General features: G+C 39.0%; 1 long non-coding RNA gene across 1 annotated transcript in view; it reads left to right on the top strand.

The window, feature by feature from the left end:
• The first annotated feature begins 15,537 nt into the window (after positions 1-15,537).
• Positions 15,538-27,747, top strand: part of LOC140500191 (uncharacterized) — a 152,726-nt gene continuing 140,516 nt past the window's right edge. Inside the window, exon 1 of the long non-coding RNA XR_011965633.1 lies at positions 15,538-15,630. This is a non-coding gene — a long non-coding RNA (uncharacterized lncRNA). The remainder of the gene's footprint in view (positions 15,631-27,747) is intronic.

Genomic DNA, 27,747 nt, shown 5'->3' with positions numbered 1-27,747 from the left:
TTCCTATGTCCTTTTAAGTTCATCTCTACCCCTAAGCTGCTAGTGATCCCCTCAGAATTACTTTGCATTGATTTTGCATGTAATTTTGTATAAGAAAGCAAATTCAAACAGCTGGCAGACTAGAGGAGAGAGTTGCCTAGCCAAGCCCCAGAGAAGGACTCTCTTGGGGGAGAAGGGGAGAGCCTCTGACTCCTTCCTCCAAACTCACTTCACTACAGGACAATTTTGTGAACTTCAGAGTTAGATTTCTCACTGAAGTCCCAGCAGTGTCCCTGGAAACACAAGCTAACATCAATATTTTCATTCAGGGCCAAGGATAAACTAGACACATCAATGAAAGGCTGTTTCAGGTCTTTAAGGAGCCCAAAACAAAGTCTTCAAGTCACCTGATGCAGACAAACTACACGCCTACTGAAAGAAGTGGAAGATGTGTTTACTGAGCTATTGCCATTAATATTTGAAAAAACATGCAAAATGGAAAAATTACCATCGGACCAGAGAAAGGTCAAAGGCTGTCCAGATTTTTTTTTAAGTGGGAAAGAATACAGTCTGCAAAGTGTAGATTCGATTCATATCTTGCACTATATAACATTTTAAGGTTTGTAAAGCACTTTATAAAAATTATGTCATTTTATTCACAGAAGTCTGGGAGGTGTTATTATCATCCCCATTTTACAGATGAGGAAACTGAGGCAAACAGAAGTTAAGTGACTTGAACAAGATATACAGTAAGTGCTAGATTTTAACACACACACACATATATATACATGTATGCATATACATAATATATACTATGCCAATGTATTGTGTGTAATATTATATACAAATATATTACGTATATTGTATAAATTAACATATACATGTACATGTGGATATATATACACAGACATTTGCATACATAAAGGTTAAGTGGCTTACACAAGGACTCATACTTTGAGGCACATATACACACATACATACACACATATTCTGTACCAATATAGTATACACTACAATTGTGATTCTAATTATTGGGACTATTCAAAAGTAGACAATAAAGAAATTATTAAAAAAAATCTAAAAGAGGGAAATGATCATCACAATCACATTATTCCATCAAACCAAGCTTATTTCTTCTTTTACTAGGGTTATTAAACTAGCAATATTAGCAGCTAGCACTTACAGTACGTTTCAAGTTTGCAAAGCACTTTACATATATTGCCTTCTTTGATCCCAACAACAGTCCTGTGGGGCAGGGGCTATTATTATTCCCATTTTATAAATGATAAAACTGAGGTTGGAAGGTTATACGAATTGCCCAGGTTCAAATAACAAGTAACTGTCTAAGGCAGGATTCAAACTCATCTCTTTTTGACTCCAAGTCAACTCTATCCATTATACTATAGAGTTGTCTTAGTAGCTAGTAAATCAATAAATGCTATTACTATAGATACTTAGATTTTAGAAAAGCATTTGATAAAATATTTCAAAGAATTTATTTAAAAGATAAATAAAGGTATATTAGAGGATAATAAAAAATCCAAAATGATCTTGACAGGCTAAATCCTTGTGCTAAGTCTAAGGTGATGAAATTCAATAGTGGTATATATAAAGTTTGGGCTTTAAAAAACCAACTTCACAAAATCAGCTCACAAATAAGAGGGAATCATGGTTATATGGAAGTTTGTCTGAAAAAAAGATTTGGAATTTTAGTGCACCGTAAGCCCAATATGGATCACTATTATGATATATCTTCTGAAAAGTTAGTGCAGTCTTGGGCTGCATTAGAAGAGGCATTGTTTCCACAAATAAGGAAGCAACATTTCACCCTAAGGGCAGCTAGTTGTTAAAGAGGATAGTGTCCCAGCCCTGGAGTCAGGATGATCTGAGTTAAAATCAGGCCTCAGACACTTACTAGCTGTGTGACCTTAACCCTGCTTCAGTTCCTCATCTATAACATTAACTGGATCCAGTATCTTTGCCAAGAAAATCCCAAAGGGGATCACAAGGAGTTGGACCCCACCAATCAACAAAACAAAGTGAAACTCCACACTAATGAGGATATTTCTGGAGCACTGTGTTGTTCTGGGAACAAAAGAAAGAAAAATTAGTAAGATCAAGATTATCTAGAGGAAGGTAACCAGGATGATGAAAAGTCCAAATCATATCAGGAGTTGGTGACATTTAGCTTGGAGAAGATGAACCTAGTGGGGATATGTATGTTCACTGTGTCTAAGTAGCTGATGGACTGTCAAGTGGAAGTAGAGTTAGACATGTTTTATGTGGCCAGAATCAGGGACAATGGGGTGGTACTTGCAAAACAGGCAAATTGAGACTTCATGTAAGAAAAATTTCTTAACATTTAGAGTCATCCAGTGGTGGAATGGTCTGCCAAGGATGGTGTTACAATCTCTGTCAACAAGGATCTTCAAGCAAGGGAACTATGATCACTTGTCTTATATTCCAGATTAGGGAATCCTTTTTAAGATGACTACTTGTAGGCCTACTAAGGACATTCCCAACTCAAAAACTATAAAATTATATGTAATGGTAATTATGAGAGTTAAAGATCATCCATCAATAGGCCTGCCCATTAAGGGAAGCTTGATGAGGGGAAATTTGTTTTGCAGGAAGGCCCACACCTTTTGGTAATTTCTAATTAGGTTTTCAAGGGTTGTAATGCCTTCTGGCTCTGAAAAGTGTATAACTGAGGTGAGGTTTTACTTTGGAGCTTACTTGTTGGAAGTGTTTGCTTGGCCAGGTGAGAGACTGGGCAGCTACTAAGCGAATGTGATGAACTCATCCATAAAATGGAAATGGATAGCAGAATGGATCAAAAACCGGGACCTGACAATATGTTGTTTACAAGAAACACATTTAAAAATGAGAGACACATATTGAGTAAAAAATAAAGTTCTGAAATATAATTTATTGTGCTTCACTTCACATAAAAAATAAAAAGCAGAGGAAGCAATCATGACCTCAGACAAAGTTAAAACTAAAATGGATTTAGTTAAAAGAGATAAATAGGAAAAGTACATTATGTTAAAAGATACCATAGTATCATGAAGTAATATCAGAACGAAATATATATGCACCAAATACCATAGCATGCAGATTTATAGGAAAAAAACTACAGGAATTACAGATGGAAATAGTATACAAAACTATAATAGTGGGGAGCTTCAACTTTCTCCTATCAGAACTAGAGAAATCTAACCAAAAATAAATAAGAAGTCAAGGTAAAGAATAGAATCATAGATAAGCTTGATATGAAAGACATCTGGACAAAAGTGAATGGGAATAGGAAAGAATAAATTTTTTTTCTCAGAAGTATATGGCATCTTTACAAAATCTGACTACATATTATGGCATAAAAATCTTATAGTCAAATGAAGATAAGCAGAAATATCAAGTGTACCTTTTCCAACCAGAATGCAATAAAATTACATTCAATAAATGATCATGGACACACAGATTAAAGACTAGTTAGAAACTAAATAATCTAATCTTAAAGAATGAGTGGGTCAAAAACAAATCATATAAAAATAAATTTTTTTGAAGAGAATGGTAATAATGAAACAAGATAACAAAATATAATGACTGCAGCAAAACTAGATATCACAGGAAAAAATATCTTTAAATGCTTGCATCAACAAAATACACAAAGGGCAGATCAATTAATTTGATATGCAACTAAAAACTAGAAAAAAAAACAAATTAAAAATCCTTACACATCAAACTCTAAATTCTGAAAATTAAATGTGAGATGAATAAGCTGAATAAAAAAAAGACACTGAATTAATGAATAAAACTAGGCTCTGTTTTTTAAAAAATAGGAAGATAGATAAATTAATGATGAACATGATTTTTAAAAAGAGAAGAAAATATATCACTAATAAAAAAATTAAAAGGGTGACTATACCAATAATCAAGATGAAATTAAAATAATTATTAGGAGTTATTTTGCCCAATTCTCTGCCAATAAATTCAACAATTTAAATGAAATGAGGAAATAGTTACAAAAATATATGCTGTCCTCATTAACAGAAAAAGAAATAGAATATTAAAATGAGTCTATTTTAGCAAAAGAAATTAGGCAGACCAAAAGTGAGCTTTCTAAGAAAAAAACATCAGGACCAGACAGATTTACAAGTGAATTCTTCCAAATGTTTAATGATCAGCTAATTTCAATATTCAATAAACAATTTGGAATAGTAGGCAAAAAAGGAGTTCTACCAAGTCCTTTTCACAGCTGCTCACCAATCTCTGGTAGCCATCTTTCACCTAACCTTCCCATATGACTACAAAAAATCTGCAACCTGTACAATGGTCACACCCCAGTAAAACTGTCTCAGCAGACAGGCTAAACCACATTGAGAGTAACTGACAGGCCTCAGTTTTTTGAAGAGTTACAGGTTAGTTCAGCCTTGGGCAGGGACTGACTTGTGCACAATAATAATCTTTTTCTGTAAGTGTTCTAAAAGGTGGCAGATGAATGTGACTTGAAAGGCAAGCTTCACAAGTTAGACAAGTAGCTGTTATGCAAGTTGCAGTAGGGTGATGTCTGCAGAAACCATTCTTTCTTAATTAAATCTATTATACTTTCCGTATCACAATAACCCCTTAATGAACTAAAAGAAAAAAGGTATACCTGGGGAGGAGTGGCTTACTTATCCCAGTCACCCAGATACAAGAGAATTGCCTAGCATTGTACTGCTGTTTCCACTTCTTCACCACAAGTTCATAGACAGTGAATAGTTGCTTCAAAATAACAGCATTAAAAGATACAATTACAGGAATTTCCATATGATAACAAATGATGCCTACTTATTATTTAAAAGTTTCATTTCTCCATTTTGGATAAGAGAGGTCCTAGTTCCTCAAGTGGAAGTGCTGCCAAGTTTCACATCACCCTCTTAGTAGGACTCATTCCCAGGAACCTCAGAGACAAAGATCTCTTAAGAGGATTTACCATGGTTTTCTCCCAGCATTAAGCCATTTATTAGTATTGTCATTTTCCAGTTTTGAAAATACATATTTTAATAATCATATAAAAGATATATTTATAATATAGCAGTATTCATATGGAAAAGAAGACATTTCCTTTAACTGCTCCTCAGCCTTCTTGTACTTAAAACATCATCAGTCAAGTAATAATAATTTTGTTAAATGCCTCTAAAGCTTGTCAATTCATCCAAAGCCATTACTACCCCTGCATTTTCATGCTAATTACAGTAGTTTATGCCGTACCTACCATGTGCCAGGTTTTTTACTATATTCAAAGTTGCTTAAGCTTGTTTTATTAATAATGTAAAATGTTTAATCTATAATTTCTTAGTTTTGTTAACATTCCATGCCAGTCAGAAGAGGTACCTGTGAATAAGACAGCATTTGGTTCACTTGTATTTCTGCAAGGTCTGAACTCTGCAGTGCTCTTCCTTTACTTAAGCCAAGTCCTGTGTTAAGTACTTCACAACTATGTGTTTCTCCCAACAACCCTGGGAGATAGGTGTAAATATTTATTTTTCCCTTTGTACATACAAAGGCAGATTAGAGTCTCTGATTTACTACCATTACAATATTTTCAACCTAATCAATTTTGATTCATAATGACTAGCGGCCATAACTAAGCTCCATTTTGCACAAGGTTCCATTATTTTTAGTTGCCTCATGTTCAAAAATTTCATGGTGATATTCTCAGTTTCCCATTAGTGCTTCTTTGTTTCTTTGAGTTACCCAAAGAGTCACAACAATTTCATTAAATTTTCTAAATTACTAATCCTTTACCATAACTATTCAAAGCAGAGCAAAGATATAATTCTTTCTCTATCAATGAGTTAATTAAGATGTATTTTATGCTAAATCTTTTCTATTTCAGTAGGATTAAGACTCTTTCTGAAATTTCCTTTCCAAAATTTCAAAACCCTTTACTTTCAAACCCTGACTTTAAGCTGTGCCAGTGCAAGCAGACTACAACTTTCTTTACCCTTTGCCTTTGACGCATCCTTCTTATTTCCTTATGCAAAAGTACTCTTACTTTCTTCTACTTGTTTGACTTGTTCTTCTACTTGACCCTAGGGAAGAGTCACTGAAACAAAGCAGAGCAAGAGATTGATTCACAAACGCTCCTGAGGCTCCCATCTTTGCCTCTAAAGTACCTCCTTTTGTTCCAAAGTGCCTGTAACTGGGGGATCATCAGGGACATGATAGATGAGGGTGAGGTGCTGAGAAAATAATGAGCCTAATCTTAGGAGAGAAACCATGGGAACCTAAATAATATGAAACAATGGACAGAATTTCACAGCACTTTAGTATTAGAAGGGAATCTGACATCATTCAGTCTAACCTATACCTGAAAAAGAATCTACAAATATGAGAAACTGGATCATCCAGTATCTTCTTCATACCCTTCAGGGATGGTGAACCCTTGCCATTTCCAGAATGCCACAAAGATCCAGGTAGGACTGGATTTAGAGATTTTTGTCTTTGACCTCAGTGCCATGCAATGTCATGCAGACCCAGGTTCCTGTTCCTATTCCTATTCCTGTTCATGTTCCTGAAGGAAGAAGAAATAGGGTCTAGTCACTGATCCAGGTCAGTAAATATTTGAGAAGTTCCAGCAAATCCTGGGGAGATGACATGATTGAAAAAGCACATGGAAAAGACCTGAGAGCTTTAAAAAACTAAAAGCATAATATGAAAAAGAATAACAGGAAACACAGTATCCGGGAAGAGGGAATAGTTTTAACCGAATTCTGTTCTGAAACACTGTATTCAGTTAGCGGTAACACATTTTAGTAACGATGGTAACAGAAAAGATGGCTTCCAGAGGACAAGGACCATAAGACAAAAATACACCAGGCAATATGAAGAATAGTTAAAGAACCTGAAGATCTTTAGTCTAAAGAAGAGAGTTGAGTTGTAGGAAAACGATCCTGAAGTATTTGAAAGACCCGCATGTAAACAAGTTAGAAGACTTGCCTTGCTTGGTCATTGAAGACATTACCACAAGCAATGTGTTGTGGGGCAGAGGCCTGCATCTCTTGTTTACATTTCTTTTACTTGTTTCTATTTTTATTACATTATGATCTGCAAATAATATTTATAATTTGTCTTTCTGTATTGATTTATGAATTCTTTATGGCCTAGAGTATGATTTTTAAAACACATATTGAGTATCCCTCTAAACTGTTTTCTCTAAGATTTCCATTCAGCTTTCTCCATAAATTTATCAAAATAAGCATTTTAAATATTCTGTTCAATTCTGATTTTTTCTTTATGTTATATTTTTCATGTTCCAAAATATTGTCAATGAACATTATGTACATATGTATTCATATGTCATATTTATGTGTACATATATAGGCATTTTATATATATATATATTTCAATTGGCCATTCCTTTAAGTGATTAACTGCTATGCAATTTAGTGAATATGTATTTAATATTGATAGTATTACATTGGTTAGGTACAATATAGCTTCCTATTTGTCTCTCTCAAAGCAATTTTTCTACCTTTTCTGAAATTATGATTAATGACAACATTACTATAATGTATACAGTGGTACAGTGGATTTGGAATTAGTAGAATTTAATTTAAAACGTGGCTGTTTCTTTTTACTTGCATGACTTTGGAGAAAATCAATTAGCCTGGTTGCACCCCAGTTTACTCATTTATAAAATGGGAAGTCTGGACTTATTAACCTCTGAACTGTTTTCCACCTCTAAATCTGTAATCTTGGCTTCAATTGAAATAGAATAAATTTTATTCTGGCCTATAGCTTTAAATATTTCTACAGCCCTATGCGTTACTTATGTTTCCTCCAGGCAACTGATTAGGCTGTTTTCTGACCCAATCTGCAAGACTTAACACACTTCTCAGACTTACTCTAAAACACATAGTAATCTGGCTTTTGATCCCACAACACAACCAACTGCTTTCTCCAAAGTTTTCAATGAGTTCTTAACTGCTAAATCCTGTGGTTGTTTCTCAGTGACCATCCCTTTTGACTTCTTACCAAAATTTAACCCTATTGACCATTCTCTTCTCCTGAATATTCTCTCCACTATTGAGTTTCATGAAAATGCTTTCTCCTATTCTGCCCCCATACCACCCTTTCAGTCCCTTTAGCTGGATTTTCATCCATGTTAATTCTCTGATCATAGATCTCTTTCAAGGCTCTGTCTTGGGATATTATCTCTTCTCCTTCTATAATCTATTTTTGAACTTATCAGTTCCCAAGGATTCAATTGTCATTTCTATGCAGATGACTCCTAAACTTATATGTTCAACCCTAACTAATTCTTCTCCTCATTTCCATTTCTCCTTCAACAAATGCCCAATGGACTTTTCCACCTGAATGTCTTCTAGGCATCTTAAATTCAAACTCCTTATATTCCTCCCTTAACTTGTCTTTCTCCAAACTTTTCTACTTCTTTCCTACCATTCTTCTACTTGCCCAGATTCACAGACTTAGAGTCATATTTGACTCTTCCCTCTTTCTTACCTTCCATATAAAACCAATAACCCAAGTTTTGTTAATTCTGCCTCTACAATATCTCTCCTGTCTCTCCAGTTACATGGTTATCACCCTAGTTCTGGCCTTACTCAGACTGCAACAAACGTTTTCAAGCATATTTCACTTTCTTTCCCTTCTCTATGTTCCATCCCCACTAGCCTTCTTGCTGCTTCCCAAACATAATAGTCCATCTTCCACCTGCCTCTCTTTATATTCCTTTCTTTACTTAGAGTTTTAATCTTCTTTCAAGGACTCCTCCAAGAGCCACTTCCTTCATCCTCCTCATTGTTATTGCTTGCTTCCTCTTCAAATTATATTATTTTTAGTTTTCTGTGACTATATACACAGAACTTAAGATTTGGAAAGTAACCTTAGCAACCAACTATATGTAACCTAACCCATGCTCCCCAAAAGAATCCCCACTACCATATGCTTGAGAAGTAGTCATCCAGCCTTTTTTAGAGAGCTCCAGTGCAGGGCACCCTGTCACCTATCAAAGCAGCTCATTTCATAAACACACACACACACACACACACACACACATGTGTTGTTGTTCAGCTGTCTCAGTCATGTTTGACTCTGTGACCTCATTTGGGATTTTCTTGGCAGAGATACTGGAATGATTGGCCATTTTCTTCTATAATTCATTTTACAGATGAGGAAATTGAGGCAAAAAGGGTTAAGTGACATGCTTAGGATCACACAGTTATTAAGTGTCTGAGACCAGATTTGAACTCAAGAAGATGAGTCTTCCTAAGGGTAGCAGTCTATCTACCATACCATCCAGTTGTATGTATGTGCATGTATAACATTATAAATATTATATATACATACATGTACACAAGTGTCTGTGTGTGTGTGAAATTACTAGGAAGTTTTTGCTGATAGCAAGCCCAAATTTTGAATCTTCTGTCTATTGATCCTGTTTCTACCCTTTGGGACCAAAGAGAATAAGTTTAATCCCTCTTTCACATGACAACCCTTCAAATTCTAGAAAATAGCTATCATTTCCTCCCTAAATCTTCTCTTCTCTAGGTTAAACATCCCCATATTCTTTAACTGATCTCGCTGTCACATAAAGTCAAGGCTCTTCACCACCCTGGTCACTCTCCTGTGGATACTTTCTAGTTTATCAGTGTTATATATATTCTCCCAGCAGAACGTAAGTTCCTTGAGACTGAAACTTTTTTGTTTTGTCATTATATTCTGAGCATTTACTCCCACTCAGTGAAAACCTAATACACCCGAATTGAATTAAAACTATGAGATAATGAACTTGGGTATGTTAGGAAAAGAGTTGGGTCTGGGTTAGAAGAATTATGATCATTATGGATATGTGGAATCTGATATGCCTGTAGGACATCAGTTGGAAATGAAATTCAGAAGAGATACTGGAAGTAGAAATGTGAATTTCAGTCATTTACTTAAAGATGTTGAGGGCCAGCTAGGTGGCACAGTGGAGAGAATGCTGGGTTTGGAGTCAAGAACATTCATCTTCCTGAGCTTAAATCTGGCCTCATACACTTACCAGCTGTGAGACTATGGGTAAGTCATTTAACTGTTTGCCTCAGTTTCCTCATCTGTAAAATGGTAAACCACTTAAATATCTTTGCCACAAAAACCACAAATGGGGTCATGAAGAATTGGACATGAATGAAAAATGACTGAACAACAACTTAAAGATGATAGGTAAATCCAGAGGAGCTGAGAGAGAAAGAGAGAGACAGAGAGAGTAGATGTACAGAGATCCTTTCAGTATACACTCATGTAAAATTGGGTTATGAATGATGATCCATCAAAGGAGAAAGAGAAGGAATACTCAAACTGGTCTGAGTAGTGTGATGAAAAGCCAAGGAATAGAGAGCATCCAGAAAGCTATCACATATTTACTTGTGCCATTTTTAAGAGTTGGTTTGCTTGTGCCTTCAAATGAGGTCATTATAGCATTAGTTTTACTTCATTGTTTTACTTTGTTGTGAGAGCCCTCTCATGGAAAAGGGGTAAATTGTAAATGTTCATAATGGGATAAAAAGAACACATGAATAAAACTTTAAAAAAAAAAAACATTAGTTTGCTACTAATTGGTACTGCTACCACCACATCCTTTGGTCTTAGATCTGGGCCGTTCTGTTCATCAAAGAATCAGTCATGTAAAAAATATTTTTTTCTACCAATTGTTCCAAGCTATCAAGCCTTATGCTTCTCTTTACCTTCTTTGTTGATTTAATATCCAATTTTATAGCTACCACATCTCCTTTCATCACTTTTACTCAGTTTGTGAACCACTTTGAAGATTCTTCAGGCATATTCATTTTTGCTTCTGAGCATCTATTGTTCTTTATACAAATTTTTCCTTTTTTTAAACCCCCGATTATTCAATGTATTGGGACATTTCTATCTTTTTTTTTTTTTACATTATTGGGGTTATTTTTAAAAATTCATTTATTTATTCTTAGTTTACAACATTCAGTTCCACAACCTTTTGAGTTTTGAATTTCTCCCCCTCTCCAAGACAACATGCAATCTCATGTAGGCTCTACATACTCATTCATATTAAACATATTTTTATAACTGGAAAGGTTAGCTTCCAAGTAATGATTTTCTTTTTCCTTTCCACTTGTTCTCTTTTATCAAATGTGGCACAGTTACTGCTATTTTGAGGTGAAGTTAGGGAGATGAGCTCAGCTATAACCTCTCATTTGGCTATTTTGGAATCCTCATCACAGCTCTTCCATAACTGCATATTTTCATCAATGATGTTATCAGAACCATCACATTTGAAACTGAATTCTTCAATCTATGAAATGCTACGTTGGGAAGTAGAAATAACAGAAGAGAAAGTAGAAAAGAATGGCTAGCCCAGAGGGCAACATAATCTTGAAAGCATGAGATGATCATTTTTACAAGATCTCAAGAGGAAGAAATCCAAAGAATGAGGGAAATAACCACTATTGGTGGTAGTAATACCCCCCTAAGGGGTAATTTAGAGGACATCATTAAGTATCTGATTTATATGCTTCTATTTGAATTCTTTATGAGAATAATCTTCACCTATTTACTGGGTATGTAAAGAAAATATGAGAATGACAGATAAACTTTTGTACATTATTTTTTAATGGAAGACTTTAGAGTTACACAATTTATGGAAAAGTTCAGAGTTTCTTTAAGATGCCATTACATTTGAATACAAAAAAGCTTTTGAGTCAGTAGAGTAAATCGCAGTTTTAAAGGCCCTCCCTTCCACAAGGAATCTCTTGTGTGTGTTGAGGTCAGACAGGATTCCTTGATAAATGCAACAGATACCTCTATTCAGTGACTCTCTGGTATTAAACATTCCCCATATTTATTTACATGAGGAATAAAACAGGAAGATATGTGTGTTCATCCTTCTTTGCTGTAGAAGACCATGCCATTAGAGAAATAATGACATGACTTGCACTTGACTTTGTTTTTCAGTGAGGGAGGGCTGTGAAAGTCACCAGTTTCACTTCTCCTCTAGAGCCATCTGAATTCAGTGACCAGATATTCATCAGGATGACTGGAGATAACCCAGGATAAGGCAACTGGAATTAAGTGACTTGCCCAAGGTCACACAGCTAGTGAGTGTCAAGTGTCTGAGGTGAGATTTGAACTCAAGCCTTCCTGACTCTTGCACTGGTGCTCAATCCACTGTACCACCCAGCTGCCTCCAAGAAAGATATATGCAAAAAAGGGGAGTATCACTATCATGGTGGATGTCCTATGCAGATACAAATCTCAAGGTTTCCCTCCCAATGATGCCTTCTAGATGTTCCTGTTTGTAGGTAATCTTGTGTTTATTGCATCACTCTCCAGAATAATAGGGGCCTGCCTTCTAAGAAGTCCATGGATATCAGGAGTCAGCCTAACTGTCCACAGAAGAAAAAGCAAATAAATGAAAAAAAAATCCTTACTATCCAGAAAATGACATGCACCTGAAAAGCCAGTCGATTGGATCTAGAACAGGTACAGCAGAGGAAGAATGAGTTGAGTCCAGAATCACCTTGCATTTCAAAAATTCAACAATGTTTTTAACTACGACAAGATGAATCTGACACGAAAATCTGTCTTTCAACTAAGTTCTGATAATATTATATGATCTGGAATTTGGAATTCTACAATCTTCAAAGAATCAAAGTTATTGGTTTATACCAGGAAAAATACTAGTACGCTAGTAAGGTGAACAGTTGGAATAAATAAACGGGAGCATATTTCCAAAGAGAATTTATACAGAAGAAGCAATATAAAACATATTGTTCAGTACATAAATGAACAGAAAGAAGTGGGTGATTATGTGAAAAAAGAGAGAAAAGAAGGAGAGTCAGATTGCTACATTAGTACTCAGAAAATACAAAAAGTCCTGGAGAAAGACCCAAAGTACATTAGGTAAATTCTCTGTGGAGGTCCTACAGGAGAACATAAACATCAATTGCATAAGATCAAAAGGTATAGAGGGGTTGCAAACTACAGTAAATGGGAGGAATACATTGATAAGATCATAGATCCACTGAAGTATTAGAGGACCAGGGTTCAGGATATAGACTCAAGGTCTCCCTTCTGTTCCCCCTCCATGGGTCAAAAATACTGACACTTGGAATGTGGGGGCAGTATCATAAGAACATTATAGGGGCAATAGAAAACCTTCCTCCTATGCCGCAATCCCCAGAAAGGAGCTTCCATTGTTGGACATGACCACCCTTTATTTCTGTGGCAACTAGGTAGAATTGAAGCTAGAGCACAAAACTTGGACTCAGGCAGACCTTGGTTTGAATTCTGGCTTAGATACCTACTGTAGTTGCACAACCCTAAGCAACTTGGCTTAGTCTGTTTCCTCATCTGCAAAATTGGGATAATAATATCCCCTACTTCACAGTGTTGTTTTGAGGATCAAGTGAGCTAACATAAAGTGCTTTACAAACCATGAAAAGCTATATAAGTGCTACCTAGCCCCTACTAGCTATTACTCTATTAGCTATTCTGCCCCTAATTTTAAGTCCCAAAAATCAAATAAGAGACTCCGGATGACTTCTAGAAGAATTCTCAGGGCTGGGTGGCAAACCCAACAAAAGCATATGTGGGTGAATAGAGATGAGAGTGATGCTACATGGAACCCAGGAAGGCAACCAATCAACAAGCATTTATTAAGCACCTACTATGTGCAAGGCACTGTGCTAGGCTGTGGGAACATGAAGTTCCCCATCAGTGGATACCAAAGGAATCCTTATTCCAAATCCATGCAGGCCAGGGGAATACTGGGCAGAGTAAACCTTGAAGGGAGGACTGGGAGAAGGAAGTCTAAAGAGAAGAGATAATAAGGACCAGAGGGTGAGGAGAGGTCTCAAGAGAGGAAGGGAAGAGTTTAAGGGGAAGGGCAGGTTTCAGGTGAGGGAGAACAAGGAAACAGAGAAACAAGATGGTCCTGGTAAAAGAAAGAAAAGGAAGAAGAGCTAGGTCTTGGAATGGGAAAAAAGAATTGGTAAGAACATGTTGAGGAGGTCAGGGAAAAAAGAACAGAGGTGTAAAAAGAGGGAGGGAGGATGAAGGAAGAGGCATGGAGTCAGAGCAGCAAGGAGAAGGAGACAGAGGATGGAGAGGGAAGAGAAGTATGGAGGGGTCTGAAAAGGCAGGGGTAGGAATGTTGGAGCAGAAAGTAGAGCAGGGAAGGGATGGATTGGAAATGGAGGATCAGAGAGGGAAAAGAATGAAGAGGATGATGGATGGGCAGAGAACAGAAGAGAATGAATGAAGATGAGAGAGAGCCAGAAGAGAGAGGGGAGGGAATGAAATGGATGGATAGAAGGTATGATGCACAAGGGGAAGGGACTGAGAGAGTAGGAGGAGGGGAGAAGAACCAACAGAGGAGAAAAAGAGGAAGAAAAAAAGGGAGTGGCAGGGAACTGAGGAAGATGAAGGGGGAGGGAAAGTAGGAATGGAGAAGGGGGTGGGGTGATGGAGGAACACAAGGGTGTGGGGATCGGGAGGTAGAAGGAACAGGGGTAGAGTAACAGAATGGGGAAAGGATAAAGGGTCAAAACTCTAAGGAGAATGAAGGGGGAGAAATGGAAAGGACAGGTAAAGAGGTAGAGGGGATGAAGGGGAGGGGATTAATGGGGTAAAAGGAACAGGGATGGAGGGATCGAGAGCTAGAGGATGAAGGGGCAAGGGCCTGATAAGGATGTGGAGAGGAGCTGAGGAAGGGAAGAGAGGATGGGGGGATTGTTGAGATGGATGAAGAGTGGAGGAGAGGCAGGGGACTGAAGTGGAAGGGATAGAGGGAGAAATCGAGAAAAGGAAGAAGGGGAGGACCGATGAGTAGGGAGCTGAAGAGGAGGAAGAAGAGAAGAACGGGAGATGAAGGGGAGAGGGAGGGACTGAACTAAGAGAGAGTGGAAGAGGAGGATCCCTCGCTTGGCGGATCTGGGCAGGCTCGGAGGCTGAGGCTCACCTGGGGTGGGCACCTCAGTGGGTTTCAACTCGAGGTTCGGGAGGCACCAAGACACTTCTACAGCAGGAGTCAGAGCAGAAGAGCGCCGCAAACCCTGTCCCGAAGTGTACTCAATCCGTTGGCATTCGGAGTCTGCAAAGGCGTCGTGGTCTCCGTGGTGCTCCGACTGTAAGCACTGCCTACTGCAGCACCTGTCTTGTCCAGGCGGGTGCGCTGGGCAACCTCACCTCCAGAAGCTGCCCTGGAGGCTGAGATGCGTTCCCAGTGCAGAGGACCCAGAGAGCTGGCGAGGGCGGGGCTAAGAGAACCAAGTAAAAGCAGAGCCCCTGAGGGCGGGTCTACAATAAAGTAGAGAAGAAGAGCGTGGTTAATTGGAGGGGCGGGGTCAGGGACCTGTCCAAGGTCTAGGACAGTTCCTTCGTTTCCTTTGCCCCCAGTCCCCACTGTCACTTTCGATTTCTGAGTCCCTGAAGCTAGTTGCCTTTGAGTCCGCGCTGCCACCACAGCCCCTTCCTCCGTACAGACCGATCCCCAAACAGGAGTCTCCGCTGGATATGACCGTCTTTTACGAATAGCGAAGGTGCAGCTTCGACCCATCTGTCCATTTCGTAGACTCAACCCTTCGGGAGACTCAGACACCCAGGGCCTGCTGAAATCACCCCAGGGTAAATGTTAAATCCTATTTCCTGCTTTATCCCTCCAGCACACACCACCTCCCACCTTAGAGGTCTTACTGGTTTGTATCCCCAGCCAGTCACCTCATACTGCCTCCCCAGAACTCAAATATTTCCCACCTCTCAGAGATCACTTGGGTACGTTCCTCCACAGAGGACATATGGGGCAGTTTCCCCCTGCCTCACCCTTCCTTGTCTTTCTTGGGTACATGTAGCTACCTGCCACTCCCCACCTCAAATGAATGACTCTTCAGGGTCCCATGGATCAGTGCAATAGTTAGAATAGCTCCTGTAGGTATCCTGTTGATAAGTAGGCAATCAGGCATGTAAAAAGTCTTCTCCCTTTGGAAGCTCAGGGGGCTGTTGCCAGAATAAAGACAAGAAGTACTTCTTGATCACAGTGTACCTCCTGAATCTTCCCTTCCTTTACTCCCTTGAGTTCCAGGGACTGCTGTGTTCTTGATAGTCACCACCCATTTTCCCAACAGGGCTTGGTTCCTCCTAGGCCACCAGCTGAAGGCAAAGCAAGCTATTAGTCTCAATTCACCCCTGGGTCATTCTAGAGAACCTCAGTCTGTTGCCTCTACTCCCACTCAATTCTTAAATGCTCTGCAACCTGGTTTCCAATATCATTCAGATGAAACTTCATGCAGGAGGCAGAATTTCTATATAATTCAATGAAAGCATATTTAGTGTTAACATTTTTGTGTCCCAGACACTTAGGTAGTTAGCTAAGTTAGTTAGCTGGATACAACATCATTTGATTCTTACAACTACTCTGGGAGGTAGTGACAAAGCAGGTACTTAATAAATATATATTGACTTATTAAGTGAAGTGACACCTCTTATTTTTGTAAGATGGATTAGGGAGAAAAAATGAAAAATAGCCCAGTCTTTGCCTTTAAGAATCCTCCAATCTATCAGAAGGATATATTGATCACATATTTAAGCTTAAATGTGCACTAAAACTTTTGGGACACATTGTACATAGGTATTCTCCAAGACTGATAATGACAGGGACAAGGGAGAGAGCTGGACAAAGTATTCTAGAAAAATTTGAATAGGGACCAAATATTTTCAGCTGGAGACTCAAGGAGATGGCTCCTGAAATGGTACTTGGAGGAAGAGAAGGGTTACAACAGATGATGGAAGAATATCTGGTGTCTAGGGGGGCCTGGTGCACAGAGATGAGAGATGGAATGAAAACTGGGGAATAAGAGCACAGTTAGGTTACATGAGTGTGTACAGGAGTATCATGTGAAATAAGACAGAAATGAGAGAGTGGAGGACCTTGAATGCCAGGCAAAGAAGTCTGTATTCTAGAGACTAGGTAACTTTGAGCAGAAGTGTGATCTGGTCACATCTGCATCATGAGTCAAACAGCATTAATTTGGTGTTTTTCAGGTGCCTGTGCTAAGCACCAAGGAGAAAGAGAAAGGCAAAAGCAATCCCGGCCCCAAAGAGCTCACCTGTTAATGTGAGGGGGAGAAAGCAGGTGAATAACTAGGGACATACAAAATGTATAGAGAGAGTGGATGGAGGCCATTCTTAGAGAGGGGCGGTGCTCCAGCAGAACGTGGGGTTTGAGCTATTTCTGGAAGGAAGCTGAGGAAATTAAGAGGCAGAGATGAGGAGGAAGAGCATTCCAGGAAAAGGGGACAGCCATCACAAAGGCAGAGACATGAGAGGTGGAGGGTCCTGTTCAACGTACAGCCAGTAGGCTGGTGTAGCTGAATTGTAGAGTTTGTGGGGGTGGGAGTAGGGAGTAAAGTGTAAGAAGACTGGGAGGGTAGGAAAGGATTAACTTATGAAGAGCCTTAAATGCCAGGGGAATTTATGTCTTGGCAGCTGGGGGAGGGATGACATAATTGAGAGATTAGGCATAGGGATACAACTTCAGAAGTTGTTATAGTAGTAGTTCGTGTTAGAAGTGATGAATATTTGAAGGAAGGGTGGGTGCTGGGGGAAGAGAGAAAAGAAAATGGATTCTGACGATGATGCAGAAATAGAATCAACATATAATTTTATATGTAATCAATAATTGTTTAGATTTAGAGATTATGGAAAGGACTGTAAGGTTTCAGACCTGCATGACTGAGAGGAGGAGTGGGTCATGATGTCATCAAAAGAAAACAGATTATTTGGTGAGAGCAGGAGAAATCTTCAGCTTGAGTCATATTGAATTTTAGTTTCTGACAGCACCTAAAAGGGCACTTGAAGGATGAGAAAGATGTTATCCGTCAGAAATGATAAAGGGAATGTATCTGCCAGACGGGATACTTCCTGGACAAAGGTGCAGAGAAGTTCAGTAGGTAATTGCAGGGTGTGTTACGGAGAAACTTTGGTAGATATGTCAGTTTGGGAATTATCCAAATAGGTGATAAGCCCTGGGAGTGGCAGAGATCACCAAGGGAGAAAATGTGGAGAAGTAAGAAGCTGAGAAGAGAACCTTGTTGCACATCAACACTTCAGGTGCTAGGAGGAGATCATGGCAAGAGTATCTCACTGGCAGAGAGCACAGAGAGAACAATACCATGGGAGGCAAAAAAGGGTAGAATACCAAGTAGGAGGTTGTCAATGGTGTTGAATGTTTTAGAGAGATAAAGGAAGACAATGGCAGGGGAAGAAAAGGTCACTGGATTTGGCAGCAAGAATATTATTAGTGACAAAGGAAATAGATGTTTCAGCAGGAGTAGTGGGGATAGAATCTAGATTCTCAAGAGGCATTTAGGGTTAGGGTTAGGGTGAAGAGGTAGATACGGCAAAGTATGGGTTGCTCTTTCCAGCAGTGTAGAAGTGTAGAAGAGGATATCACTTTGGGTAATGAATGGTCAAGGGAAGGTTTTATTATTTTTCAATTAATTGTTTTTCAATTATGGAGCATTTATTTTCTTTTTCTACCATCCACTTTCATTCAGCACTGGGGGATGTGAGAGTGGGGAATAAGAAAAGCCCTTTGAACAAAGAGAATGAAGCAAAACAAATTCCAAATTAGCAGTCTACAAATGTGTGTCTTAGCCTGCCTGTTAGTCCATCACTTCTCTGTCCGGAAGTGGGTAACATTTTTTATCATCAGTTCTCTGCAATCACGATTAATCAGAGTTCTTAAGTCTTTCAAGATTGTTCATCTCTACAATATTGGTGTTAGACTACAAATTTTTTCTTTGTTCTCATCAATTCATACAAACCTTCCAGGTTTCTCTGGAAAAAATCACTTTATGTTTTACTTTACAAAAGATTCCATTACATTCATATTCCGTAATTTGTTCAGCAATGTTCCTAATTAATGGGTATCCCTTTAGTTTCCAGTTTGGGGCTGCAATGAAAACAACTGTTATAAAAATTCTTGTATGTATAGGACAATTTTCTCTTTGATTTCTTTGTAATATAGGCCCAATACTCTTTCAAAGGACATGCACAATCTAGTAACTTTTTGGACAAATTTCCAGATTGTTCTCTGGAATGGTTTGACCAATTCAAGGCTCCACCAAAAGTGCATTAAAGTGTTTGTTTTTCTGTAACCTTTCCAGTATTTGAATTACCCTTTTTGTCAACTTTGCCAATCTGATGAGTACGAAGTGGGATATGAGACCTGCTTTAATTTGTATTTCTCTATCATTAATGATTTAGAGAAGTTTTTTCATATGGCTTCAGAGAGCTTGAATACCTTCCCCTGACAGCTGCCTGTTCATAGCCTTTAACCATTTATTGATTGATAAATGGCCATAAAAATTCAAGAGAACTAATAATGAAATATGCTACCTACAAGACAGGGAGGTGAGGAATTTAGAGTGCAAACACACACACACACACACACACCTTTTAGACATGACCAACGGGGAAATTTGTTTTCCTTGATATACATGTTAGGAAGGATTGTATTCTTTCATTCCCAATTTGGGGAGGGAACAGGAGCACTCAGGAACTTTGGTGATCAAAAATACATTTTTTGTTTCTATGATTTCTTCTTTAACCCAACCCTTCTTTAGAATTAGATTATTTAGTTTGCAATTGATTTTTGGTTTACCTTTCCATGGCCTTTTATTACATGTAATTTTTAATGCATTATGATGTGAGAAGAATGCATTGATTATCTCTACCTTTCTGCACTGGATTGTGAGATTTTTATGTCCTAGTACATGGTCAATTTTTGTAAATGTTCCATGTACTGCTGAGAAAAAGGTATATTCCTTTCTATTCCCATTTAATTTTCTCCAAAGATCTATCATATCTACCTTATCCAGAGTTTTATTTAGCTCCTTAACCTCTTTCTTGTTTATTTTGAGGTTAGATTTATCAAGTTCAGAGAGGGGGAGTTTAAGGTCCCCCACTAGTATAGTTTTGCTGTCAATTTCTTCCTTCAACTCCCCCAACCTCTCCTCTAAGAATTTGGATGCTATGCCACTTGGAGCATACGTGTTTAGTAATGATATTGCTTCATTGTCTATGGTGCCTTTTAGCAGGATATAGTTTCCATCCTTATCCCTTTTGATTAGATCTATTTCTGCTTTTGCTTTGTCTGAGATTAGGATTGCTACTCCTGCCTTCCTTACATGAGCTGAAGCACAATATATTCTGCTCCATCCTTTGACCTTTATCCTATGTGTATCCCCCAGTTTCAAATGTGTTTCTTGTAAGCAGCATATTGTTGGATTATGGCTTTTAATCCATTCTGCTATCCGTCTCCGTTTTATGGGAGAGTTCATTCCATTCACATTCACAGTTATGATTACAATCTGTGTATTTCCCTCCATCCTCTTTCTCACCATTTGTGCTTTTAACTCTCCCGTCTCCCTTCCCCTCCTCAATAGTATTCACTTTTCTCCCTCTCCTCCTGCAGCCTTCTCCTCCTTCTTTTAGCCCCCCTCCCTTTTACTCCCCTTTACTTTTATTGCTTCTTCCCTCCCTTTTAGCCTCCCTCCCCTTTCTTCCCCCTTCCCCTCCTACTACCTATAGAGCTAGTTAGGATTATCTACTTAAGATTATTGTTCCCTCCTTTAAAAAAATCAGATGAGAGTACCTCTCAAACAATGCTCATCTCCCTCCCCTCCTTCCCTCTACTATAGTTTTGTACTTCTTCCTGTGATGTAATTTGCCATTTTCTGCTTCCTCCTTTTCACACCTCCTATTACAATCCCTTCTCATACTTAAATCATATTTTTGACATGACATCATTTACTTTATACCCATTCCCTCTACATATATCCCTTTTATCATAATAGCTGCACAGTTCTCAAGATTAACAGGTATCATCTTCCCTTATAGGGAGGTAAACAGTTTGCCCTAATTGAGTAGCAAGTTTTTGTTTTTGTTTTTTCCCCCCTGTTTACCTTTTTATAATTCTCTTGAGACCTGTATTTGAAGATCAAATTGTCTATTGAGTTCTGGTGTTTTGGTCAGGAAGCTCTGGAAATCCCTTATTTCATTGAATGACTTTCTCCTTGACTGAAATATTATGCTGAACTTTGCTGGATAGCTGATCCTTGGTTGAAGTCCCAACTCCTTTGCCTTACGGAATATTGGGTTCCAATTCTTTCTATCTTTTAATGTAGAAGCTGCAAGGTCCTGTGTGATCCTGACTGTATGTCCTGATTGTTAAACATTAAAAAATAATTTAAAAAAAAAAACCAAAAGTGTTTTTATAAATTCATTTCAATAAAATTGGTTTTCTTTGTAAAAAAAAAAAAGAAAAGAAAAGAAAATACATTTTTTTAAAAAGAGGAAAAGTTTTGAATAACCACTATGGAAATGCAATAAGCAATCATATTTTTTGAAGGATCTAGGTGAGGTTAAGTGGGGCAAATTTGTACTGAAGCCACTTACATTATCACATGACTTTCTCAAGCAATGTTTATTGTTCCTATTCAGTCATGTCGAACTCTTTGTGACCTTGTGGACATTGTCCATGGCAAAGATATTGGAGTAGTCTGCCATTTCCATCTCTAGTGGATCCCATTGTTAGGCAAACAGAGAGTAAAAGGCAGGTGGTAGTTGTGAAGATTAGAAGCTGATGTTTAAAAGGATGAATGTTAAAAGGACAAGGATGTGTATGTTTGGGGAAAGTTCAGGAATGGTTCCAAATGGTTTTGAGCTGATTGACTTTAGAGTTAAGAGTGTGAATGAAGGGAAGTAAGACCAAAACAAAGGTCACAGACTAGAAGAATATGGAAGTGTTGATGCATCATAAGTTATGTTGAGCATGAAGAGTAGGCAGCAAGGAAAGTAGGACAAGGTATTATCCTCAGATGGGAATATTTCAGAGTTTGTGAAGTTGGAGGTGAGCAATTTCAGGTAATGTTGGAACTATCACCACCCCTGTGGATAAATGGTGTAGAAAGGAGACAAATTCTGAGGATGTTGAGCTTGATGAACTGAGAACCAAGGGAGACAGCAGTGTTAACTTAAACATCAAAATCACCAAGGAGGGGTGTGGTGGAGGAGAAGATGGGAATCAGGTGGTATAATAATTATGACAAAGACCTCTAAGAAATTTATATATGTTGCTCATCAGCATTGTATGTTCAGGGAGGAGGAGAAAGTGAGGTTGGTGACCTTGCACAGCCCTCACTCAAAATAAAGTCAAGTGCAAGTCTGTCTCCCTCTCCCCTTCCTTTGAGGCTTTGGGTTTGCTAGCTCGATGTCCTTCCTTCCTTCATCCTTTGCTCCATTCCTTCTTTCCTTACTTCCTTCCTTATTTCCTTCCTTCTTGTTCCAAAAACCTTAAACCCAGTGCACGCTGAAGCCCAGGAGCTGGACAACAATAAGTCCCTGCCCATGCTCTACTTAACTGCTGATTTAGAGTGATTATCACTACTAACAGTTTCTGTTGATTTAGTTGTTTGTTCTTTTGTTCATTAAAAGGGCCATTCCCTGACTCCTTCTTAAAGAGGCCCACTCACTCAATGGGCATTACCTCCCTCTAAGTGAGTACCTGAAAAGACCAGCCTAAGAAGGCCAAGGCCTCCATTGCATCCTGGGTCATCCATCTCCAGTCATTCTGATGAACATCTGGTCACTGGACCCAGTTGGCTCAGGAGGAGAAAGTGGGGTTGGTGACCTTGCACAGCCCTCCCTCACTCAAAACAAAGTCAACTGCAAGTCATGTCATCATTTCTCTGGTGTCATGGTCTTCTTCCAAAATGAAGGACAAACATATGCTCAGGGAAATGGGTAAAAATACCCCTATATCAAAGGTATTTATAAGACATCTCAAAAAGTCGTTCTGTTAAAGTTTCCTTGTGTTCAGAGAACTGTGAAGGAAGTCCCAATTAATCTTTCAGGGAGTCGTGGCACTCTCCCTGACTGATTTCTTTCTTCTTATCTTCAGAACCACTCCTTACCAAACCCTTTTTTTCCCCATAATCATTGGCCTCCTGATCACACCGTCCCTTAGCACAGCACCTTAGTAAATGATTGATAAATCGGTATTAAAAAGTGCTTTTCTTCCTTCTTTCCATTCTTTCCTTTTTCCTTCCTGCTTTCTCTCCTACTTTCCTTCCTTTCATTCTGCTCTAACTTTTCCTTTACCTTTCTTTCTTGTACCTAGCCATTCAGCACATACAAATAAGTATTATGAGATCAGAGAACATTAGAAATTTTCCCACATGATCTACCATAGTGGTGGAGCAGTGGAACATTTTGAGTTGTATAACAAATTGAACAACTGTAGAGGACAAAAGTAGTACCTACTTTGTTTTAGATATTGTGGGAATATCCCTGGGGATACAAAGGAAGGTGAAGAAAAAAACAATTCTTGCACTCAAGGATTTCACAGCCTCATAAGGGAGACAAGTTAGAAATAACTGCATGCATTCATACTATATCTATAATAATTGGTAAATAATCAAGAGAGGGAAGTCATTAGCATTAAGGAGGATAGAAAAAGTCTTCCTATAGAAGGCAGGATTTTGAAGGAAACCAGGAAAGCCAGGAGGAGAGTGAGCATCCCAGACATGAAGTCAGCCAGAGAAAATGTCTGGAGTCAGGAGATGGAATGTCTTCTTTGAGGAACATCAAGGAGGCCATTGTTACTGAATTGTAGGATATATGTGTGTGTGAGACATCCCAAAAGAAGAAATCTGGGAGGAGAAGATCCTCAGAATTTTTGAAGAGAACAGAAACAATGCTATTGACAAAAATTCATCCATCAGTCCCCAAACAATGAGCAAGTGAGGCTTGGACTGAGATCTATCCATGGCCAATCAGTGAGAACCAGAATTATTTGGATTTGAAATGACAGCCAAGTAGCTCAAATTGAATTCCAGTAGCCCTTGTAAAAAAAAAAAAACTTGTTTAGCAGAGTTATATTTCAAGAAATCAGGAATGAAAACTACATGAGACAAAACAGTTAATTGTTGCAGTTTTTAAAAAAGGATAGAATAAATAAATGAATGAATGAATAAGTAAGTACATAAATCAATAAGTAAGAAAAAAAAAATCCAGTCTCCAAATGTCAGGGTACCTTCTGAAATATAAGCAATCCAAAGCACATGTAAGGATCTGACTCCCCAAGGGGACAGAGGGAAAAGAGAAGATGGAGTGGGGAGGGAGAAGAAGAGAAAGAGGAAGAGGACAGAGGAAACAGCGGTACTGTCCAACTAGAGCTGCTTAGTTACATCCTAAAGGGGGCAAATTAGTACTACTCACAGATTGTTGTTTGTCCTTCATTCCCAAAGAGGACCAGTGACATCATGAGTGTGATGTCTCGACTTGCAAGTGAATTGGATTGAAGTTTGACAGGGCTGTGCAAAGTCATCTGCCTCACTCTCTCCTCCATAGTTAATGGAGTCCAGGGGCAAAAGTTAAGTCAGTATTACTGAGGATGGCCCCTACCTTTTTGAGGAGTTTAGCCACAAAAAAAGAGAAAAGATAACCAAGGTGCATGGGTCAAGTGAGGGATTGTTGAGGATAGGTGTTTTAGGCTGTAAGGAAAGAGCCACTAGACAGAGAGAGTTTGAAGATGAATTACAAAGCAGGGATAATAGAAAAGAGCAGTCTGCTGAACTAGAACAGGATCACTTGTGCTTATAGAGAAGTCTGTCTTGCAAGGAAAAGCATGGATATGGTAGCACATCATCTGAGTGATGTGAAATGAGGAGGAGGAGTGGAAAAGGAACTATCCATGAATGACCTCAATTTTTTTCAGTAAAATATGAGTCAAGGTTCTCAGCTGGAAGGGTGGGGGAGGGGAACCATGGGAGGTTTGAAAAGGGATAAAAAGGTTTGGAAGAGCCATTGCGGAGAGTGGGACAGTGAGTGGATATGGGAGCTCGAAAAGGATTGCCTTGCTTGAGGCCAAGTTAAGATTATATAACACAAATTTATAGTGACTCTAGTCAGCGCGATTTCATCATTTTCTCCAGCTTCATTCAGCAGCAGTGTGTGTAGTAGACAAGGAAGCAAAGAGTGAGTGGGAGTGATCCAAGGCTGAGGTATGAAGGGCCATGATTTACAAGAGGATCAGGGGGTAAGGGACTCCAGAGAAGAAGACAGTGTAGACTTAAACCAGTTCACCAAGAGGTCAAAATGGGGAAAGGAGGAGAGTGTAGCTAGTAAAGTGACTGCCTGGGAGAGAACTGAGGGCCTGAGATACTGGGGATCATGACATGGAGGAAGAACAGGGTTTAGGGATGCAAGACAGAAGGAATAGATTGGGATCAGATAAGAGAATTTCAAAGTTCATGAACATAGAAATGGTACATTTATGAATGTGGCAAGAATCAGGGTATGATCATATTTGTGGGTGGCTTAAATGGGGTAGAGGGGTAACTGGTCAAAGGCAATGAATAAGTTGAGGAACTAGGAATCTAAGGTATCTGAGGAGCTATCTCTCTATCAGTGTGTGTCTGTGTGTGTGTGTGTGTGTGTGTGTGTGTGTGTGTGTTGAAGTCCCTTAGTGTGGAGACAAGAGTTGAGAGTAGATTGTGAGCCAAGCACTGAATTCATGAAGTGAATAAAGGGCGTTAGATGGACGTCTCTAGACAACTACCAGAAATTATTCAGTTATAGATAGGGATTGAGTGGACCTTAAAGGAGGAGAGATTACTGAGTGATAGTAGTAGAGAGAAAATCTAGAGAAAGCAATGGGAAGCAAGGTGCATTGCAGCTCTCCCATCTTGACCAGTGAGTTGGAGAAATAAGTGAAAGTGCAGCCAGTGTTGGAAATATTGGCCAGGGAGATTCTGTTATCAAGAGAAAGCCAAGTCTCTGTGAGGAACAAAGGATGGAAGATGTGAGGGGAAAAAAAGATTTGAAGATGAAAGAAAGTTTATTGTTTCTGGACCACGCGTATCAGAGTGCTCAGCTGAAGGAGTGGATAACTATAGAATGGGATATGGGATGGCATTGAGGGGAATGGGAAGAAGGGATCTGGCAGTGGGGTACAGAAAATAGCGTTTGAATGATGACCAGCAGTTTGGAAACATTGGGATGGTGGAGGGTTATGATCAGAGAGGAGTTTGTTAATTATTGAATAAGTTTAGGTATATTTTCATTTCCCATAAGACGGAACGAAACAAATATTTATTAAGTACCTACTATGTGCCAGACAGTGTGAAGCACTTTTTAGAGATCTCATTTGGACCTCACAACTACACTGGGAATAAATGCTGTAATTATCCCCATTTTACAGTTGAGGCAACTGAGACAAAGGTTAAGTGACTTGCCCAGGTTCACATAGGTAATATGTGTTGTCTAGAGTTATACTGGAATTCAGAAAAGCCTGCGTCTTCTTGGAACACTTCATATACAATGCTCTATCCACTGCACCATTTAGGTGCCTCTGTTCACATAGCAGTTTAGAGGTCCTTGAGGTGGGGTTCTCTAAAAGTCTTAGGGAAAGGGTTCTTGGAGCTGAAGGAACATTATTCCCCGTTCCAAAGACAAAAGACCAGATAAAAAATTTGGTGGAATGGCCTCCAGTGGGCACACAGCTACGATCTCTTGATCAAAATATTCATAGTTGGATATGATAACTCTACAGCACCTACCCTACTTTTAGAATCTCTTGTGTCAGTCAATCAAACCTGCTTCTTACATTCAAAGGACAGAGTTGCTCAGCATACTATGGTCATATAGTTAACTACACATAACAGAAATAAACAGAAAAGCTCTAAGTGCTTGCATGTGGAGTTCCCTACCCATCAATTTTCTCCCACAATCACAGGTAGTGAATAGAATTGAAAGCTGGTGTTGCATGTCTAAGACCTTAGGAAAGCACAGTGAGGGCTACCTCCCTTTCATTTCAGCAGCTAATGGAATTTTCAAGAGTTGCCAGGCCCAGCTACTCTGGTCTTGATCACCATGTGCCTCAGATTCAGGGGACCATTTGTCTCAGCTCTTCCTTCCATGGTCCTTTAACCAAAAGAAAGAGTCTTGGGCTAAAATTCTAGTTTCACAGTTCCAATTCTAAAGTGTCAATCTGATGACCAGGGCAGCTTGATACCCATCTCCCATGGGGCACCTTCAGGGTGAACAAAACCCAAAAGCACAACAGAGATTGGTTTCTTTTATCTAGAGCAGACCTGCACAACTTGGCAGTAGAGAGGAGCCAAAATTGAGAGAGGATAAAGTTCTTCAGGCTGAACATAAGTTTTTAGCAGCTCACTTTCTAAGTAAAGGTAACTAGAAAGAGACTGAAGAAGGTTGGTTGCTGCAGGTGACATGACAAACAGAAGAGTATTGCCAGTGGGGGGCTATCCTTAATAGTTTGGTGGGCTGCAAATGGACTGAGGGTAGTATGTTATGTGGGCCTGGTCTAGATAAACCAAGCTTGACAGACTAACTTTAAACATTAAAAAAACACTAAAATGGAAGAGAAATTTTTGGTTTTAAGTCTCTGCCCAAAAGGATGGAAGGAAAGAAGGGAAGAGACAGTGGGGGGTAAAAAGACACCTCTTCATTCACTTAGACTCATGGTTGGGGAGGAGGAGGACATCCATTAATGATCAGATTTATCTTCTACTTTGGTGCTGCCATCCCATCTCCCTGGGGTAGATGAAGACCTTGACTGCCCTGATTCCATGCTCGAATATATATTAATTGCTCCTCAGACATCTCCACCCCGTCTGCCAGAATCAGTGTAGGTCTCTCAATCTTTTTTCCTGAAAC

The sequence above is a fragment of the Notamacropus eugenii genome, chromosome 4, assembly GCF_028372415.1.
Source record: "Notamacropus eugenii isolate mMacEug1 chromosome 4, mMacEug1.pri_v2, whole genome shotgun sequence".
Classification (NCBI taxonomy): domain Eukaryota; kingdom Metazoa; phylum Chordata; class Mammalia; order Diprotodontia; family Macropodidae; genus Notamacropus; species Notamacropus eugenii.
Note: the sequence above shows the minus strand (reverse complement) of the source record. Positions and strands in the feature narration are given on the sequence as shown.